Here is a 21,060-nt window from a genome sequence, read left to right on the forward strand (position 1 = left end):
AAACTCATTGGTGCACCTTAACAGAAGCACAATCTATTGGGGCATTATTGGGAAACATATTCCCTAAATAATCATTACATGGGATACCAAAAATATTACTAATCAGAATGTTGTCTATTGTTCAAATATATTTTCTAAAATATACAACTAGGGTATGTATCTGATTAAATTCTGAAGCATTTCAAACATTTTATCAATGAACAAATACTGGTCATTATATTATTTAATTCAGAATTTTGTCTGATACTTTCATAGTTGTTAACCTGTCAAATACATCAAGGAATTTGCTTTGGATTCATATTGTGAGTCTTTCTATTTGGTTTAATATAGGAAATAACAAATATAGTAGTTTGTCTTCATCTATCTCTTAAAACATTTTTTAACCTATGTTATGTTTTTCTAGGAGCAAGACCAAGGTTCATATTTGTTGTACTTTGGCAAGTTGTATTTTGGCAAGTGCTTTTTATTACTTGGTTCAAACAAGATGTGTTCAGAAAAGTAGTGAAGTTTCATGCTATCTGTGCAGAATCCCTTCTTTGTTAGTGGTGTGTGCAAAGCCATCTGTTCTCTTTAGAGCAGCAGTGATGACTTGTGTGGGACAGTGAGTGCTTGTCAGCGCCTGGAAGCTGGTCCTCTGCATAAATCATTATCCTGTCTTTATGTCTCACAAGCACTGAACCCTTTTTAGGTTGCATTTCTAGCTGAGGTTGGCATACACTGGGGGAGGAGTATCAGAGTCAAGGAGAGTTTCTTATTAAATTACTCATCTCACTTTTATGGAACAGCTGCTAAACCAAACTGGCTAAAATATCATAGTAGTTATCCATAGCATATGTTTGAATACAGATGCTCACTCTAAGCAATTCAAAGAGCCAAGGCTGTGGAGGTTGATAAATGTTCAGCTTTTAGATACAAAGCAGAGGTTAAATGGATATGTCAAGATGCTTAGCTTGCCTTGCTACTTTGAGCTGAAGAATAAATGGTGGCAAGCTTACCACTAAGCTATCTTCCAATCCTAGCATGTGAGAAAAAAATTAATGAAAACATTCATCTATTGCTTTTAATAATGCATTGGTCTCATTTTATTTAATTTTTTAAAACTAAAATTTAAATTCTATTCAAATCAAGCAACTCATAGAATGATATGTTTATTTATGCAATAACCTATGCCAGTGCATAAATCCCTAATATTTCTTGTAGGATTTACCTTATTGGAACCAGACAGTTCACTCTAAAGGACTGTTTATTAAAGGTTGATGCATTAAACTGTAACTGTCGTGTGCATGAGCTTGAGATATGACAGTTTGCCTTCCAGATTTGAAATCAGACCACTAGCCAATTCCCAAGGGTCACTTAACATCCATTAAATTATAGCAACTTTGAGTCACAACTAATCTTGAAGGTGTTTGGACTGCTAACCTGGAGATGAAATGTTTTATAACTTATTACAAGTCTCTAATCAATTAAGTGATTCTGATTCAAAGAAGGAGGCATTGTTTTTTGACCAATCCCTACTTAATGCCTACATTGATTTTAGCTACAATATGAAGAGTAAAAAATATATATATATATATGAAGAGTAAAAAAAAAAACTATTTGAACTATTTCTTCCTGCATAAAGAATTGGCTCAATTAAAGTCATTCTTATTTTTAGCAAATTAAGAAAATATTGATGATTATGTTGCCATAGGCTTCCTAGGTTGAGTTTGAATTCTATTTCCTGATGGGATTTTATTAGGAATTCCATTTCTTGATGCCTATTAGATGATAGGCATTTGATGGAAGTTCCTTATTTTTAGTACTTATGCATGCAAAAGTGTTCAGAGCTGCAGCAATTCCCTAGGCAGATATAAGTCCATGCAGTCTTTAATATATTCTTTGATTAGCTAGATAATTAATCACTTTTATTCATATGCTCAGTACCACATTCACCACTCAATCCACAATACCACTACTAATTTAAACAAAATTCTGCATCTGACATCTTTTTCATATGCAGATTCAGTTCATCCTCAATACTTTCTATCAAGAAGAAGGAGAATAAAATAAAGCTCAGGAAAAGTTAAAATAATCCATGACTGCATTATTCTTCAAAGGAATTCTTAAGCCATCCTTTGAAACATTGTGAGCAATCCCTTTGTGGAAAGTGGATTCATCATATCTGCAGGTTACTGAGATAACAAAATGTGTGGAAATGTGACCCTAATATTAGCAAGAAAGATCAAAGTAGAAAGTTAGAGTGACAATGGTCCACTCTTCTGTTAAAATATTAAAAACAAGATCACTTTCAAGCAATAGCATTATGATCCAAATTGGTACAAAGCAGGCAACACATAAGGCATAAAAAGACATAAAGCTATGTTAAAATTTGTTTTTTTTCTATAATTGTTTCTACCTTGTTGTTAGTGAAAAAGGCTCTGTCTTTAAATGTTAAGCCATTTTTCAAAACTGAAATAAGACTCATTTGTCTTTATTTTGTTTACATACAGATACAAGAATTTTATTTTATTGAAGCATAATATATCTTTTCAAGCCTTTTACTTAAATCTGTGTTCATTTGATTTATAGCCCTTAAAGCAATCTATGGTTGTATTTATGCTTACTCAAGGCTGACAATCTTAAACCTTTATTCTGAATATGTAGTTCATAATTAAATGATTACTTAATGATACATTTGGCATGTATGTCTTTCTTTCTAATACATTTTTTTTCTATTTTGCTCACTTTTTTTGTTTTCTTCTTACTCTCATTCTTTCATTCTTTTGCACTAAGTCTTTTTAATTTTTTCTTTACAAACTATTAGTTACAGAGACATTAAAATGTTTAATGGTGGGGCACCTGGATGGCTCAGTCAGTTAAGTGTCTGCCTTTGGCTCAAGTCATGATCCCAGGACCCTAGGATATAGCCCTGAGTCTGGCTCCCTCCACAACAGGGAGTCTGCTTCTCTGTCTCCCTTTGCCTCTCCCCTTGCTCCAGCTCGTGCTCACTCTCTCACTCAAATAAATACATAAAATCTCTAAAAAAAAAAAAAAAGTTTAATGGTGAAACTAGAGATTACAAAGATTCATTCTTGAGTTATTACTACCTCTATAGGATAATTTACCTCTGGAAATTAACCAATCACTGAATTATAATAATTTTTGTTTGCTTTTAAAATAATTATGTTTTTAGAATTTTTTTCATTTCAAAAGTGTTCTAATTTAAGATTTAATTATCACTGTCCGAAGTCAGTAATCATCAAGGGCCAGAGATCAAACTTGCCTCTGAAACTTCTGAAAGCATGGGAGAGAAATAATTATGTACTGGAAAATAATTGTCAGACAAAGAGTAGGGAAAGAAAGACTAAGTGTGACCAAGAATAAGGCCCAGGAGATGTATTTATTTTGAAATTCAGGTATAGCTAATGCTCACTTAGTTTTGGGAAGCTTAAAACCATCTTAGCAAGGTCCAGCAAAATAAATCATAAATATTTTAAAAATTCTTATCTTAATTCTTATTTTTGATAAATTCAGACCTCCTATGACAGTTTCTTACTTTTCTTATTCATGTTACCTCTCTCAACACCAGTCAAAAATTGAATACTGTTTGTTCAATGATATATCTGGCTTTTCTACTGATTTAGCATTTTCAACAGTAATTATTTTCCTATTCTCCTAAAAATAAATTTATATGCAATATCTACTTCAAACAAATACCGTAAATTTCTGAATGCATGTCTTACTGATCAGTAATATTAGTTACTGCATTTAAATTACTTAAGTGATCATTCTGAACTTACCTATAATGAAAATTCCAAGATTGTACAATATAGAATGGTAGCTAAGAGGATATACTCTTTATATAATGAAAATTCCAAGATTGTACAATATAGAATGGTAGCTAAGAGGATATACTCTTTAATAGTTATGGTAGTAAATGTTTTCCATAATTTAATATAAAAATCTAACTCCTTATATTTTGAAGTTTTACTTGTATTTAAAAACTATAGAGGTCTCCTTTTAAAATAAAAATGTGGTTGGAGACCAAAAACTGATTATTAATACTTAGTGAATCTCACAAATCAGTCACACTAAGATTTCAAACTTACTTCTCTAACAAGTTGAGGAAAAACAGATTAAATATTCCAAATGCTATCTTAATTTAAAAATGAGTGTATCTGAATTTGTGTCAGGTACTAATTTTATTTCTCAACTCTGGTCTCTGACTATGCCAATTATCCCTCTTGTTCTTACTATGAAATATAGAAAAATTTCCCCATTCAGATAATATAATATTCTCATAAAACTTTTCTCTTTAAATAAAATTTGCGTGTACTTTGAATCTTTAGTAAGGTAAGATGAAAGTGTAATAGAATATCTGTGATTGGCATTAAAAACAAGTTAATTAAAACCATTTTTCGTATCCTATTACAAACTAACAATGGCTTCCCATGGCAAAATAATAAACAATATCTTATAGCAAAAGAACTGAAGATTGTGCATTGACTGTGAAAGGAAATTCAATTTGCTTTCACATGACATTTATGCATTTATTATATTAAAATTGAAAAGACAACAAAGAATATAAAGATGATGAATATTTGCCAAGATATTTATATGTAAAGCCTCGGTTTCTTTCAATGTTAATAAATTATCATGCATGTTTCAGAAATTCAAATTACTTCCTCTCTGCAGGAATTCCTTTAAGTTTCCCATAATGCTTCTAAGATAGAAGCATTAGTCGTTAGTCAAAATGGCAACTAAAATCCATAGCATATCATTGACTCTCAATGACATTGCGAGATGAAAACTTACCCTGATTTTTACAATATAAGTAACTAGAATAACATACTGCATCTGACTCTTGATTTTTAATTTTGGCTCCAATCACAGTCTCAGGGTTCTGAGACCCAGGGCTCTGTGCTGGGCTGGATGTTGAGCCTACTTAAAAGTGTCTCTCACCCTTTAGCCCTTACCATCTCACCTCCCTTTCTCTCCTGAAAAAGAAAAAGAAAATTCTGTGAATATATATAGTAACTTTTACATGTAGGCCCCAATTCACTAATTTCCCGGCTTTGACCTAGATCAATATTCCTTATCTGTTCTAAATTTCATTAAATTTGGGCAGGTAATCTTGATCCTTTCTAGAAAAATGAAACACTAAAAAATGGCTGAATTGTCTCTCATAGCACAGGTCTAATCTACTGTGCTTCACTGTCTCTTTGATTGGATCTCAAGATAGGACTTGCATCTGATTCTGCTTAAGTTTATCCTTTTCATAATCTATGGAATTATTTATTTTGTACTATTTTGGAGAAACAAACAAAAATCCTGATTGCCTAAACTTTTAGAAACACTAAAAAGTGTGAGTTAGCATATATGGCATAAAGCGTTTCCCTTTACTTAAGCCTTTAGAGACATTTGAATGTCCCAAAAAAACTGTTTAAAATAGATAAAGAGGTAGGATGTTCTTTTGTAAATTTGTAAATGTTCACAACAAAGTTAGGTTTTAGAATGCAAAGCTGCCCAGGGAAACACATGTGTTTTCTTTCTTTTTTCTTTTATTCTAAGATTTTATGTATTTATTTGAGAGAGAGAGAATGAGAGAGAGAGAGAGAAGGAGAGCACAGAGGAAGAGGCAGAAGCAGACTTTCTGCTGAGCGAGTCTGACTTGGGTCTTGATCCCAGGACACCACGATCATGACCTAAGCCAAAGTCAGATACTTAAAACTGAACCCCTCAGGTGCCCCAACATATGCATTTTCTATAGTCTTACTTTTATTCTGATAAGATAGAAGAATAGAGGTGTAATGTGTTATTATTGAAGATATTACACTTACTATTTTTTAAAAAACCTTAGAGGGTTCAGCATTATATTATATGCTCTTGTCTTTTGTTTATTTGTTTGCTTGTTTGTTTTACAAGGGAATAATCAAGGAAAGATAGATTTTGGGGTATCACCTGTTTATTGTAAATGTATTTTATAATTCAGGACTTTTTATAATCTTGATTTAGAGAAATACATGTAACCATGACTTGAGAACCCCTAATCAAGGTGCTATTTTTATTTCATGAAGTGATGAAAAAGTTCAGGGTATAATCTGGGCACTGGATCTTCATTTCTCCAACCTAGGGTTATCATTTACCTCCCTTCTTGGGTGTCCTATCCCAAAATAAAATTCTTTTAATAAGATTGTCTTTCTGATGTCACTCCTGGAAAGACCCACTCACATTACATGTGTTCAAATCCTTCTTTTTCAGCAATTCTCCAACCCCCTTTTCATATTTATCTCTGCTTGTTCTTATTTTCCAATGCGGTATACAATTCTGCATTTAAAGTGTGTTGACTCTGGAAAATATTGTTTGAATCCTGGTTCACCAAATTACTAGACAATTAATAATTATTAATTATCATCTGACCTTTGTTTTCTCATCTGCAAAAGCATGATACAAAATATGACCTATAAGAGTGTTTTTTTTTTTTATAAGAGTGTTTTGAGGGAAAGATGTCACAGTGTTTAGTGTATGGTCCCTAGCATGTGGACTAAAATCAAGGAATGCTTTAAAAATGATACATTCATCCCTTAACTCCCTGTCTTATATTTCAATTACCTAAACTTTGTTTTTTTAACAAAATTTAAACTTCATATTATATATGTTATACGGTATAAAAATGTAAGGAAATGGTATAAAATATGGTAGGGGATATTTATTTTGTTTTTACATTTGTTTTGTTTTGTTTTTGGACAATTGTTTTGTTTTTATATTCAGAGACATAGCCTCTAGGATTGTTTGGGAATGACCAACAGATTTTTAAGTTAATTTTGGGAGACAGCAATTTAAGCGTTTTAGCTGCAAGATATTCTTTAACCCTTTAGAACAGCCCTTTGAAATTAAAGATCAGATTGTTGCTAGAATGTGATTTTCTCTATTTTGAAAAAGGGATATAAAAAGAATTTAAAGGATTTAGTTACCTTTATTCTACCCTGGTAAGGTATAGAGAGTTATGTGAAAAACTAGACAGGTAAGTAAGAAGTAAGGGAAGTTAATATAAATAGTTTTCAAAGCAATATCAGGGAAGTATCTCAGATAAAAATTTTAAAGTGAGCAAGAGAGAGTCCGATAGTAGCCCCTGAAGGAAATAAATTTGCTATCAACAAATTCCATCCCGTATTTTTCAGATGCTCAAACCGAAGATTAAAGAGTTTAAATTGTTTACAGAGAGTTAATTATGGTAGATAATATCAGAGCTAGATCTGTAATTCAAGTTTCTTAATAAATTATCTTTTTCTTATCCCATCATGAAAGGAAGAGCAAAAGCCATAAGCCATTTAATTGTTGCTCTTAGTACTAATACTGGAGAGCCCAAGGCTATGAAATACAGGCTGAAGGGATGCTCTAGCAATAATTTCTCAAAGTATGTTCCAAGTGATAGCGGGTCCTATGAGAGGTTTAATGGAAAACAACATCTTCAGCATCTAAAATATTTAGAAACTCAAGTCCTTGGCAAGATTCTCTCCTTGACCAACTTTTGGACAGGCTCTTCTGAGCTCTCTTTTTGATGAGGGCTTCCACATCCTTCTTTGTAGAGTCCAGTTCTAGCAAGAATCCTGCTAAGTCAATTTTGTAAAAATATCAACCCTTGATATCTGATCAATTCCTCACCACCATCTTTGGTATCTGATTACCCAGGCATACGTTGAGCAAGAATTCTTTTAGGTCCCTTTAGCTAGAATCCCTCCATATCTCTGATGCTTCCTGACTAATTTTCCATCCAACAACACCTCCAACCTTGCTCCTTGGCTGTCCATTCCCACTTGTTCATGCCGTATTCAGAATGCAGCCCAGTTAATAGTAAAGTCTCTTTTTCCCTGCTGCAATAGTTTTTATAAATAATATCTGCTTTTACAACTTTAACATCTATCCTCCTCTGGTTTTCTTTGACATCTCTCTCCATATTTGTGTTAGCATGTTAAGGGATCAGAAATATCCTGATGTAGATAAACCATTCAAATTGGTGCAACCCCTTGACTATTATAATTAACACATTTTTTGCTTATTTTTATGCAAATGTGTAATTGACGGCCTAGGCACTATTGTATTACAGAACATGATTTGAGAATTGCAGTTCTATGTCCATTCACCGTGATTTGTGACAGTCAAACAGGAACTCAGATTCAGAGAAAGTTACCATTTGTTCGGCTTTTGGTCCTGGTAATGCTTTCTTTAATGCATTTGAAGCTTTCCTTGAACACATAAACTAGAGGATTAGGGTCCTAGATTTTAAATTTTCTTTACTGAAATACTTTCATTGCAAATATTCATGTAATTTATTATGAATAAAATACACCCTCTTGAAATTATTTAACAAGTCAACCCTAAAGTACATGTATAGTGATTTGTATATTATAGTTAGAGGCAACATTTTAAGACAAGTCTATGGGGAGTTATAAATGTGTAGAACCTCTAGGTCGACCCATAAAGCTAATCTTCACTGATTTTAAAAATGTATTTTCCATTTGAACCATTAATACTTAGAGTTTATTTTCAAATGGCACCGTTTATCTGAATATTTTCAGGTGTCTCTGAGATCACTCTGTAATAATTCAAAATCATTCAAATACAGGCCCTCTAGTGTAGAGATGGTGACATTGCTTTTGGCTAAACCGTATATTGGTGCAGTGGAAGGGAATCCTAGAGGAGTTCTTGCTTCCTCAGTCATCAGTTAATGACTTGGAGTCTCAATTTTTCTCACTGGTTAATGCTTTACTTAACGCACTAATTTACTGATTTGAAAATCAATGAAGTATGTAAGAGTTCTTTTTAAAGCCCACAATATTCTAGAAACTTCAACTGGGATTTTCATCATAGTGCTATATGTACATGATCCTCCTCTACTCTGTGAATACCTTGAAAGAAGTTCTGTTTTGAGAAACAAATATTCCACATTTTATCCCCAGAATCTGAAGGGATATTAAACATACCGACAAGAAAATGAGTTAAAAAATAAAACAAAAGTGATTAAAATACATTTCCCAGGACAAAAACACTAGAAAACAAGTATCTCCCATTAATATTTGAATCTCCATTGAGATTCAAACAAAATGATATTTATTAGAAAGTACTCAGTGGGGCACCTGGGTGGCTCAATCTGTTGGATGTCTGCCTTTGGCTGGAGTCATGATCCCAGTTTCCTGGGATTAAGTCCCATATGGGGCTCCCTGCTCAGCCAGGAGTCAGCTTCTCCCTTTGCCTCTCCTCCAGCTTGTGTTCTGTCTCATACGCTCATTCATTCTCTCAAATAAATATATAAAATATTAAAAAAGTAAAGTACTAAATGAATTCAAGTTGCACTGAGTTGTGAAAGGAACACAGACAACAGTCTTTGAAAATGGTGTGGTATTAGCAATTGTAGTGACTTTTTGATATTTCCTACCTCCTTTAAAGCTTGGATCACCTATTTTTTTTTCCATTTGTTACAGGCCTTATCAAAGGAACTAATAAACATTCATAGATGCTTTGTTATTTTAAAGTTATTAAAATGCATACAAATGTCAGAATTCATATAGGAAGTGAGATTGTTTTTGAGAACATAGAGATTAAAGATCTGATCACTCCTGAGCATCATGAAAGTATTGAAGGGGTGTTATCTCATTTCCATGTGGGTAGCTTTATGAAAACGCAAAAAGTATATATCTGTAACTGGAGAAAAAATACAATTGTCTAGATAGGCATTGTTCAATATGAGAGACAATAGTTACATGTGGCTCTTTAAAGTATTGGAAATTAAATAAAATGTAAAAATCAATTCCTCATTTCAAGTACTTAACAGCCACAGGTGGCTAGTGGCTATTATATTGGATGGCACCAATTCTAGAACATTTCTATCATTGCAGAAAGTTCAGGAAGACAGAGCTGATCTAATTTTTTTAAAAGAGATAAACACACACAGTACATCATTTACATTCAGTAATCAGATTGTATATTTTTAATATCTCACTTGGAGTTTTAGATATTTAAAATCTCATTTTAATTTTTACATATTTATTGATCCTCTGTTCTGCATTGTGCTGGAAAAAAAGAGAAATGTGGAACATATTTATATTATTAACATAAAAGTCAGAGGGTCCATTCTTCTGTATATATCTTACATCTCGGTATTCAAAATTTTTTCTAAAAACTGAGACAATTTTTGTTTTAAAAAATGCTTAGAGAACTCCTTAGTATAATGTTGTAACTCAATAAACATTGTCTTCCCTTTAATTTAATTAAATTAATTTATTTATTTTTAAAGATTTTATTTATTCATGAGAGACACACAGAGACAGGCAGATACATAGGCAGAGAGAGAAGCAGGTTCCCCAAAGGGAGCACAATGTGGGACTCAATCCCAGGACTCCAGGATCACGCCCTGGGCCGAAGGCAGGTGCTCAACTGCTGAGCCACCCAGGGATCCCTTTTGTTTAATTTTAAAGGAAACCAGAACCATCTCCACCACTAATCAATGAAACCAATTACATACATGCAGGTTAAATATCAAATATTCATTCTTTAAAAGTCTTTCTTCCATAAGCTTTGCTAAATTTTCATAATTTTCATGTCTTGAATGTATATTTAGGGAAAAAAACAATTTAAGTTAATTTGAAAGGATTTTGTAATATTCTCCCTACAATTCATTTCCTGTCCTACCACCTGCCCTTACTGAAGACAGATTTTTCTTTATTAGCTTTAGTATTTGTCTACAACTAGTATCTGTCAAATTATCAAATTGTTTGAAGTAGAATGAGGATCAGCTAAAGATCTTTTCATACTCAGAAATTCTCTTAAAAATATTGAGGCTGTACAGGAATTTCAAGTTCAGTTGCTCATTGCTACATTCAGGATTTCAGCACTATTTTTTATCACTCTGTCCTGCTGTGCTAAAATAAATAGGCAACTTTCTATTGAGATTTGAAATGATGACATCAGCTCACCTGGTTCAGGTAAAAAGGTAAAGGACACTATAAAAGGTAAAGATGATTCTATCGTATGTCTGCATGAGCATGCGCACACCCATGCACACATCCCCAACATATTTTTTCTTTATTTAATATATTATAACCTTGAAGGATTTGACATTATCTTTCCTTTTCTTTTCTTGTCAGTGGCTTAACTGTCCCAGTCTTACTCCAACAAATAACATTCAAGTCATTGGTCTATTAGAATCATTGTTCAATTAGTATGTTCAACATAGTCTTGCCAAAGCTTTGAAAAGCTAGTGACCTTAATCCTTGAATGAATTGTTGGCTTTAGACTCAAAGTTTTTTCAAATGAACACTTGTTTATCTTGTTGGGTATTCTGCTTTCACATCACTGGTATCTAACTTTATACAATTGGAACTAATGTGGGTCTTTGATACATCGCACTTGTCACTCCTATCCATGCGAAGGTTTTTCTTCTTTTGTTATCATTTGTCTTCATTCTTCAAGACAGTTCTTTATCCAAGTAGCTGTCTTCCACATCTCTCCATAATGGTTGACCTTGTAGATTTAGTTTTCTTCTGGTCATTTAGGGAACGATTTGTACTGTAGGAAAATTATGTCCCCAATTTTCTCTGACAACTGTATTATTTTATCAAGCAAAATACTATCAGGTTTGTCAGGTGTGGTTGTCTTCCTGTGATCCAGGCTGATTTTCTTTAAACAATTCATCACTCTCTGAATGTTGTTTTCTCAGTTCTGATCAGCATTTCCTGTTATTTTCAGTGTACCTGAATTTATTCTGACAGGAAAAAAAAAAAACTTGCAATTCCTTTTCTACTGAAAATACTAGATTTTTCTTCAATAAGATATTTCTTATACTCCTTTAATTTGTTATTGTAATAACTCTATGTTTTGTTTGCAAAGGGCTTCAGAACTGGCAGAGCATTTTCACATACATTATCTCGTTTAAAGTTACGTTTTTTTTTTTTAATATAGGTTACAAGATAGTAGTAAATGAGTCAATTTTGTTTAAAAAAATCATTTCCAGAAAAAAAATAAGCAAATGTTAACTGTTTATTTAATGAAGGGTCCATGCAGATGTTACATTTGGTTCAAAAGAGAATACAAAAAATAGACACATTTATAGATTAGAAATATTCAGATTAATATGTACTTGGAGGAAAGATGGGTTTTCTCTAGGGTAAGAGAGAAAAGTCAATTGAACCTCCTACCTAGGGTGCAATTTGCATCTTAATCAATGACCTACAAATTATGATTGAAAGTCTAGAATCAACCCAAAAGGATATGCTGTAGACAGCACATAGTTTTCCACAGGAGTACAATTTTTCCTATAGTTTTCATAAATTAAATAGCAATGCTTAGTAATAAAAGTATCTTCCCATTGAACACACACAGGTGTGAATCAAAATAACTGCTAATATAGCATAAACTAAATTTTATCCTAAGTTTTAGGTACAAAGCAGATATTCATTAGCCTGTATTTTTAATTTAATTTATCGTTTTCATTAACAGAAGTCGGAATAACAATGCTCAAGGGGAGAGCTTTCTAGATCATATACTATGGTATCCTTATATGTTCCAAATGAGTAACAGATGGAACATGAAGAAATTGATAACCTTAGCTTCTAAGGGATCCTGATAGAGACTGGGCAGCCAGGGATCATGGGCTAGTCATTTGTATCTCAAAGAGTGACCCCAAGAAGCAAGATCTGAGTTTGCACTCCTCCACATCTTACAGGCAGTGTGTACTAATTAGGAAGATCTAAATTTTATGTTCTGTGCACCTGTGGCTAAAAACATGCTCAGTTCTTCATCTTTTTCAGTAGCTTCTTGCAACACATGGCTCTATCCTTTCTAAACAAGAGGCCTGTGGGACTGCAGGGAGATTCTGGGATCTGGTTCCTAGGTAGCCCAGCATGCAATTGAAGGAGCAGAGAGTGCACTGGGCAGAGAGGTAGGAAGACAGCACGGGTAGAGCCAATAATGACCTCAACTCTGTGCTTTCCTGTATACAATACTCCTCTTTATTTGCAGCTATTCTATTCTTATGTGGTACAAAATTCAACCTCATGATGACTTTTTTAATACAACATGCATAGTGTTCTTTATTAATTTTAAATTCTTGACTTGTAAAGTTTGATTTGATTTAAAAATAATTCACATTATCATGAAAAATTTTAGCATGTTTTTGGAGTGTAAGAGAAAAGCAAAAGCCATAGATTGTGTAAATATAATGTCAACTAATTTACACTGTTCCAATAAAGTTTCTTATCAGTGGGTATTACCAAGTCGCCTCACTAACTGATGTCCACCTGGCCTGAAGCTCTTACACTTATTGAGTCAAATAGGATCACTCACCTATCATGAAAACCATCTATTAATTTTATTATGATATAATATTAAATTATAATGAAGAATACAGTTCACAGAATCTTGCTACTACAATTTAATATCTATATGACTCTGGGCAAAGCACTCAATGTTTACAAGACTTTGATTCCTCATATATAACATGGGAATAAAAATATTGTCTGCTTTAAAGATTTGTTATGACAATTGAATGAGTAACCCCTGCAAAGCACAATAACTGTCACAAAGTTAAATTTAAAGAAAAAAACTTTGCTCTGTAAATTAAATATAATTTCATTTACTTGTTTCCTAAATCTAGTCAGCTCCAGGCACTTAAAGAAGAGGCTGGCATTTTAAAGACTTTTTATGAAAGGGCACTGTGTTTAATCTCTTTCTCTTAATAGGCACCCTGTTACACTTAGATGAATAGTTAATATGAAGTTTGACAAAATTAAGATTCAAAAATCTCTAGGCAGTTATTTGATGATCATAGATATGCAGTGCACTAGCTATGAGTAAAAAGAAAAGACACTCTGGAATAAAGAGCCAAATGTTTCTTATAAATAAAAAAAGAATGACAAAGGGAGTGATCAATTCCTATTGCTACCAAGCCTTTATGAACAGGGGATTGACAAATTTCTAAAATCCCTTCACTTCTAGTCTTTTAAAACTAGGTTTTGAAAGCATAAATTCTTCATGCCAAAACAATGATGGAACAGTGAAACCTCTAAATCACTTAAGAGGAATTCAGGCCAATCCTTACCCTCCATTCTTCTTCGAGGTGGTGAATAGGGACCTGCTTGACTGTCAGGTACAGAGCATTTTCAGAAAGCTTTAAAACACTGAAGGATCCCCAAGGTCTTGGCCAAGGGATGAGATAGAAAGGGAGTTTACACTGTGTTACCTGGTGCGAAATCATTTTCCAAACAAACAATTAAGTTGGGTGTCCCCATTGATTAATCTTTAATGGAATTTCTGAGCTCTGTGATGACCTGACTAAAGTCTAGTAACATGTCCTAAAATTCCTACAGACATAGGACCTCGGAGATCTACACAAAGTTAATGACCAGAGATGACTCCAGGATCTACAGAGACACTGTTCCAGTGAATAAGATTTGGTACCCAGTGTAATACTGCATCTTTGACAGATATAATTCAGTATATGTCATGTTTTGTAGAAGATTGGGGTGCATATTTTTAGAAAGTAGACTTTAACGTCGCAGAACAAAACAGTCTTTAAGTTTGTAATCCTATTTTCCATTTGAAACTCATACAGACTTTCTCACACAAAGGAGAATTATACTCTGCACAATCTTTTCATCTTGGTTGATTTTATTGCAAATGTTTTTGTTTCTGGCATTGTTTTTCAACATTCTATACAGTTTCTTTGGTGTTTTCAAATTTTATACTTTAATGAAACTGTCCTTAACATAGTCTGAGTCATCATTTAAAAGTTTGGCCCACGAAAATTTGGTGTTTATTTATATGTTGGTGCGCTTCAAATTTACTCTGTTTTCTAAATGATAGTCATAACTCATGACCACATACTTCTTAATAAAATGGTGTGATTTTTTTTTCATTATTTTTTGCAACCTATATGCTCTTTTTTCTTACCAGCAATTTCTTTTCACTTCTGTTCTATGATTTGCCATGTGTTTTTGATAAAGTTTAATTTCTTTATTTTCTTAGTTTTGCTGTTAATTTATCCCTTAATCAAAATATACGGTAAAAGATCACATACTTAAATTTGCTCCACAATTTTTTTTTTCTCTTCTAGAGTTTGTGCAGCTTAAAAACAAGCTGATTTCTTTATCTCCATGAAAAGCAAGCATTAAAGAGACGTATATAATGATCTCCATGTTTGATTGTAAATCGAAGAAGCTAGCACTCCTGGTATGCTAGTTGTAATCATGAAAAAGAGAGGAATTTTATATTAAGAAATATATAAACTTTATATTTCAGACAGAGCTTAAAATGTTCCATTTGTATTGGAATTTTATGTCAAGAATAACTCTGGCAAACTCAATGTTATTTAAACTCGTTAGTTCTTTAGATATTTTATCACCTTTTATAATGTTCTTTAAATTAGTGACACAAATACAGGTATAGGTATTTTACTCTTAATTTATCAAAGTTATCCCACTTCCTCCTACCATTTTCATTATTTCCATAAAAAGGTATCTTATTTACAGAATTGTACATTTTTCAGAAATGCCAAATATCCACTCATAATCAGCTCCAATCACTGGATTGTAGGATGAAACTACTCAAAGGAAGCCCCAGACATACCCCTGGTTATGTTTCAGCCCATCATTTCACAGAGGGAAAGCCCTTCAATGGAAAGTATATAAGATTCAATAACAAGTATTGGAAGATTTTAGAGTTACCTTTAATATCATCTGACAATTCTCAACATGTCTATGACTGAGAGTACCTGGAGATAATATTCAATGTGGTTTCAAATTCCCATCAAAGCCACTAAACAAACTACTCCATAACCAAAGCACTGATGTTGCCTGATAATTGTTCTGGACTGTATTTGCTATGCCCTCATTCTCATTTTGTAGTTTTGTTTCCATATAGATTTTTTTTTTGAATTAGAGTTATTACATAGTAAGGCATAGAAAGCTGTTTTTTTTTGTTTGTTTGTTTGTTTTTTTAAGTGACTGCATGAGGCTTTCTGGTTGGAGTAGGTAAGACAAAAGAAATGATTGAAGAAGTTTACAGTGTTGTTGGGAATTATTTTAGGAAGATGCAAGTAAATGTGTATGTGTGTATTTGCATGTATCTAAAATATAAATTTGGTATAACATGTCATAATATTTAGAACATTCAAACAATTACTGAAAATAGCTTTATTTTGTAAAGTATAAGTAAATAAGAGGAAAAGTGATGCCAGCTTAGTTTTTTAAATTGCAAATGCAAAGTTAAATGTAATTGAAAATTAAAGATTTGTATATTATTCATCACTTTGAATTACCTATGCTCTGGCTACACTCCATTCCTTCTGATAAGCAAAATTTTACTGGATGCTGAATTTTGGAGTAATTGCTTATCAGTCAAAACAATTGAAAAGGAATGTAATCTATTACATGGAGAGACGAATTAGCTGTTCCTTGACAAACCATTTCATGCAGGTATATTGAAAGCATAATAAAACCCACAAGAGAAATTAAAAAGAGAAAAAGAAAAACTCTATTCAGTTTCTATGTGATGACTTCCAAAAGTTACTGATAGCTTCCAAATGAATCTTTTGGTACCCCCACCTCCCACTTTCCCCCTCACAGTAAAGTTGACTGAACTTTTCTGAAGTGTGTGGGGGAAAGATTGTTTGGAAAATCAGGTCTTGGGCATCCCGGGTGGCGCAGCGGTTTAGCGCTGCCTTCGGGCCAGGACGTGATCCTGGAGACCCGGGATCGAGTCCCACGTCGGGCTCCGGGTGCATGGAGCCTGCTTCTCCCTCTGCCTGTGTCTCTGCCTCTCTCTCTCTCCTCTCTGTGTATTCTCATGAATAAATAAATAAAATCATAAAAAAAGAAAAGCAGGTCTTTTCCAGTTGTCTAGGTATAAATAGTTCTAAGATTTTCATTCTGAAAGTAAACACAGAAACTCAAGTCCTCATGGACTGCAGTGGCTCATACAATCAGCAGTCACTAAACGATCATGCGTCCTTTAATGCTATGCTGCCCATGGCAACCACCTGTTCTGTCTGAATGATGGAGAGTAAAGGAGCATGAAGGGGCAACTCCCAAGCACAACCTGTGCAGAGGGAATTGGATATACAGCTCCCTTCACTATAATTGAATGCCCTGTCTCTAAATCAGTATGTAGCAAATGCACCGCCTGAATGTCATGAAGACAGAGAAATACCTCTTCCCTCCGAGTTTGCTATACATTTTGTAAAATGGCTAAAATGCATCAATGTAATTTTTCAACAGGGTTTTAAAAATAGGGTATTGGTAAAACAATGTGCAAATTACAGGGACACTTCTTACTGCTTGATATAGGTAACTCACATAGTTTCAAAACTTTCCCTGTCTTTCTAAGTATGTACAATGGTTATAAAAATTAAGGATATACTTTTAATTTCTGCTTTCTTGTATCTGCGTTATCATGAATAAAGATTTTTTTTCAAATGCTATCAGTATTACAACTGCTATCAGTGGTTTTCTGTATTTATTGCATAGCCACTATGTGCCTAGGATTTTTTTCCTAGCTATTATTGAAGGAGATGGCCATGTTTTTCATTTTTACTAAATTTTCAACAGTCATGGTGCTACAGTACATAATTATTCATCAAGTATTTAAATTAAACTAAGACATGTACTGCCAACAGAAACTAGTAATCCTCTTTATCAATTCTGTGACATGTTTTTGAACATTCACCTAATATTTTTATGGATGTGGTTTTAAATCCCAAATGAGTAATCAGAAAATGCTTATAAACTTAGACCAGATATACTGGGAAAGGTGCTTTGAGCTATGAAAGGCATGCTCAGATGCCAAACTGGCTGCCTGGTACCTTGAGCTGAAGTGAAAACAGGCCTAAGACCAAATACGTCATTGTGACGTGCTCAATCACAAATCCTGTGCTAGGGCTTTTCTTACCTACTCCAAAGGGGTAGAGCACAAAGGATACAGTACAAAGTGAAACCCTTTTGATGAGCTTCTGTTTTTTGTTGGCTTTTTTGTTATTTTTTCAATAAATCTCAGTGTGATGAGAGAAACTTCAGAATATAGGGAAGAGTGCTTGCTGTCCGTGACCCAGAGGAATGTGAAGGGCCAGGAGGCAAGGGTGGAGCATGCAAAGTGAACTACAGTTAAATATACTAAATAGAAACTCAGGATTTAAGCTAACACAGAATGTATGTTGCAGACTATAAGTGGATTTGATGTATCTAATAACTTACAAAGGTATCTACTTTCTATTGACTTATTACCAAGGGAAAACATATATATATATATATATATATATATATATATATATATATATATATATGAGAAATTTGGGGAGAAAGGGACATGTAATACACATTCTGACTGACTTGTATTATCTTCTTTGGTACCCTTCAATAAAATGCCTCTATCTATCTATCTATCTATCTATCTATCTATCTATCTATCTATCATCATCATCTATGTTGGTAAAAATTCAGTACAGTATGCTAGAGTAAAAATTTTATAAAGTTGAAAATTTATTTCCAATATAATCTTTCACTTAGAGAACAGTGTAGTTATCTCACATTTATTCAGGAGCTACTAAGAAATATAGTATGGTATTTCTTATAAAATAATCCATTACCTTCTGACAGCATTTTCATGAGATACCTAACATACATAAAATTTTACAAACATGGAAACTGAGAATAAGAGGATCTAAGAAATGGGATCTGGATGGTTAATAGTGAATGGTGCCGGTGTATATGATGATTGAATCTCGTTAATAAATACCATACCATTTGCCATCAGCCTAATTAAACTTCAAAACATTTGTATATTGTCAAATCTTGTTAGCAAAAGAAAATTGGACTAATTTCTTGAAAATATAAATGTAAATATTTCCCAAATGAATGATTATGAAAGGAACATACACCTTTTTTAAATATGCTGGCCATATTGATAACGAGTGTACCTATTTTTTTAATATAAAGCATTGCTCCTTCCAGATGCACAAATATTTGTCCACTATAAATTGTCACATGTAATCAAGAAGTAACATCTTCACCCCTAAAGGTCTGTTCTTCCTGAGTGATAATGCCTTTGTCAGTTTTAAAAATCCAAGAAATAAAAATATTCCCTACATTGTAAATGTACAGATTAAATTTGCTATTTAGTGCAACAGCTGATATATATTCCTTTTCTTACAGAAGATTATTTCACAAGCAGGTAGAGACGACTGTTAATGGTGAGAAGGGGAGGTTGGCAGGAACTTGCCACAGCATGGGGGGAAATGGTGGCAGTAAAAGAAGCTCTCAGTAACTAAGATAAAGGTTATCAGTGGGTGACAGAAAGACCAGAAGGGAAACTAGATTAATGAAAAGGATCAGATATATGCATTAGAATGATTTCAAAAGAGATGTAGATTACAATTACCATTAAATTGATTTTTGAAAATAGTTTAGGTTTTTAAATCACTAGCAAGATTATCTTTAAATAAGGTTTTAACAACATTAATGAAAACTTCTTTAGGAATTTGGAAGAATGATTTCCAAAAAGGAGACTCTGAGAGTCTCATATCTGGATTAGTTCTAAATAAGCCAGAAATTTTTTCCCCCTCCACCACTGTGAAAAACACACTATGTGTTCTGATAGAATGTTCCAAAAAAACAAAAACAATAACAAAACCAAAGAACATTAAACATTCATGGGAAATAGGATATTATTTTCATATGATGTGGCTTTAGAATTATTTTAAAAACATGAAATCAATAAGCACTTTTGAGAAGCTATAAAAGGGAATTTAGAAATTCTTTTTATTGTTCAGCTCACAGGCTCTTCCAGTCTTTTGCCTGGTGTGCCTGTTTCAAAGAGACCTTGTATCACTACATTATGAGTATGGTAAAATGTTGCAATTTCTATTTTGTCATTGCCCAAGGCTCAAATAAAAAGTGAATCGCCTGAGTGCTAGGTTTTTTTTTTTTTTTTTTTTTTTTTTTTACATGCATTTGATTTAGGGGAAAAATAAAGTTTGGGTGGTGAGTGCCCTTTGCCAAAGTGGTAAAGGGGCTCAGAAAAGGGTTTCTTCACCTATAAAATAAAGCCAAAAGATAGCCTATGAATACTGCAAGCCAACATGTTCTCACAACAGGGCAGGGAGATAGACCTTTTGTCCCAACTGCACTGAAATTCAAACCTTAGAGGAGTGGGACTTTACCATTCATATCTCCTTCTCTCCCTCTAGATTCCAAGTGGTTTAGAAATTGTTCATGCCTTTGCATTTTAATGGAAACATTTCAAGTAATTATATTTATATTGATAATATAAAGTAATTAAAATATATTTAATTATATTAAATGGGATCCCTGGGTGGCGCAGCGGTTTGGCGCCTGCCTTTGGCCCAGGGCGCGATCCTGGAGACCCGGTGATCGAATCCCACGTCGGGCTCCCGGTGCATGGAGCCTGCTTCTCCCTCTGCCTGTGTCTCTGCCTCTCTCTCTCTCTCTGTGACTATCATAAATAAATAAAAATTAAAAAAAAAATATTAATTATATTAAATGGCAGTGTTAAGGAGTGTAGATATATAGTGCAGTTTATTTTTTATAAACCTCAATAAGTTAAGCTATTTGTTGCTTCCCTCCCCTGAATTCTTAGGTGTATTGGGCTGTGCCTGAATATTAAATTTACTCTTTATAAATAGGGCGATGGATGATGTCACATTAGTTCCTGAGATAGGTAGGTAACGTGGGCTCCCTCTGGTGTCCGCCTAGTTCCTTCTGAGTTACCTACAAAGGACAGAAGACAAGATCAAAGATTTAAAATATCAACTTCTATCATAAACACGAGGATAAAAAGAGCAAGAATAACGTACATTTTATAAAGACTTACATAAGAAGTGAGCATGACTTTTAATTAATTTGCAACAAGGAAACAGGTATTCCTAGGATAGACACTTATTATGCCCAGACTGCTGTTTACTGAAAATGAAAACATAAGATCAATGTAATTTAGGAATGGTCTTTAGAGATTTTGCCATCTAAGTCTCTAAACTGTAGAAACAAGTTGTTCAATCTAAAAGAGTCAGTGCTTAAA

The 21,060-nt window shown here is 33.4% G+C and overlaps 1 pseudogene; it reads right to left on the reverse strand.

Annotated features, from left to right (window-relative positions):
- Positions 1-17,875, reverse strand: part of LOC144301554 (eukaryotic translation initiation factor 4B pseudogene) — a 56,528-nt pseudogene extending 38,653 nt beyond the window's left edge.
- Positions 17,876-21,060: the final 3,185 nt, after the last annotated feature.

The sequence above is a fragment of the Canis aureus genome, chromosome 30 (genome assembly GCF_053574225.1).
Source record: "Canis aureus isolate CA01 chromosome 30, VMU_Caureus_v.1.0, whole genome shotgun sequence".
Classification (NCBI taxonomy): Eukaryota; Metazoa; Chordata; class Mammalia; order Carnivora; family Canidae; genus Canis; species Canis aureus.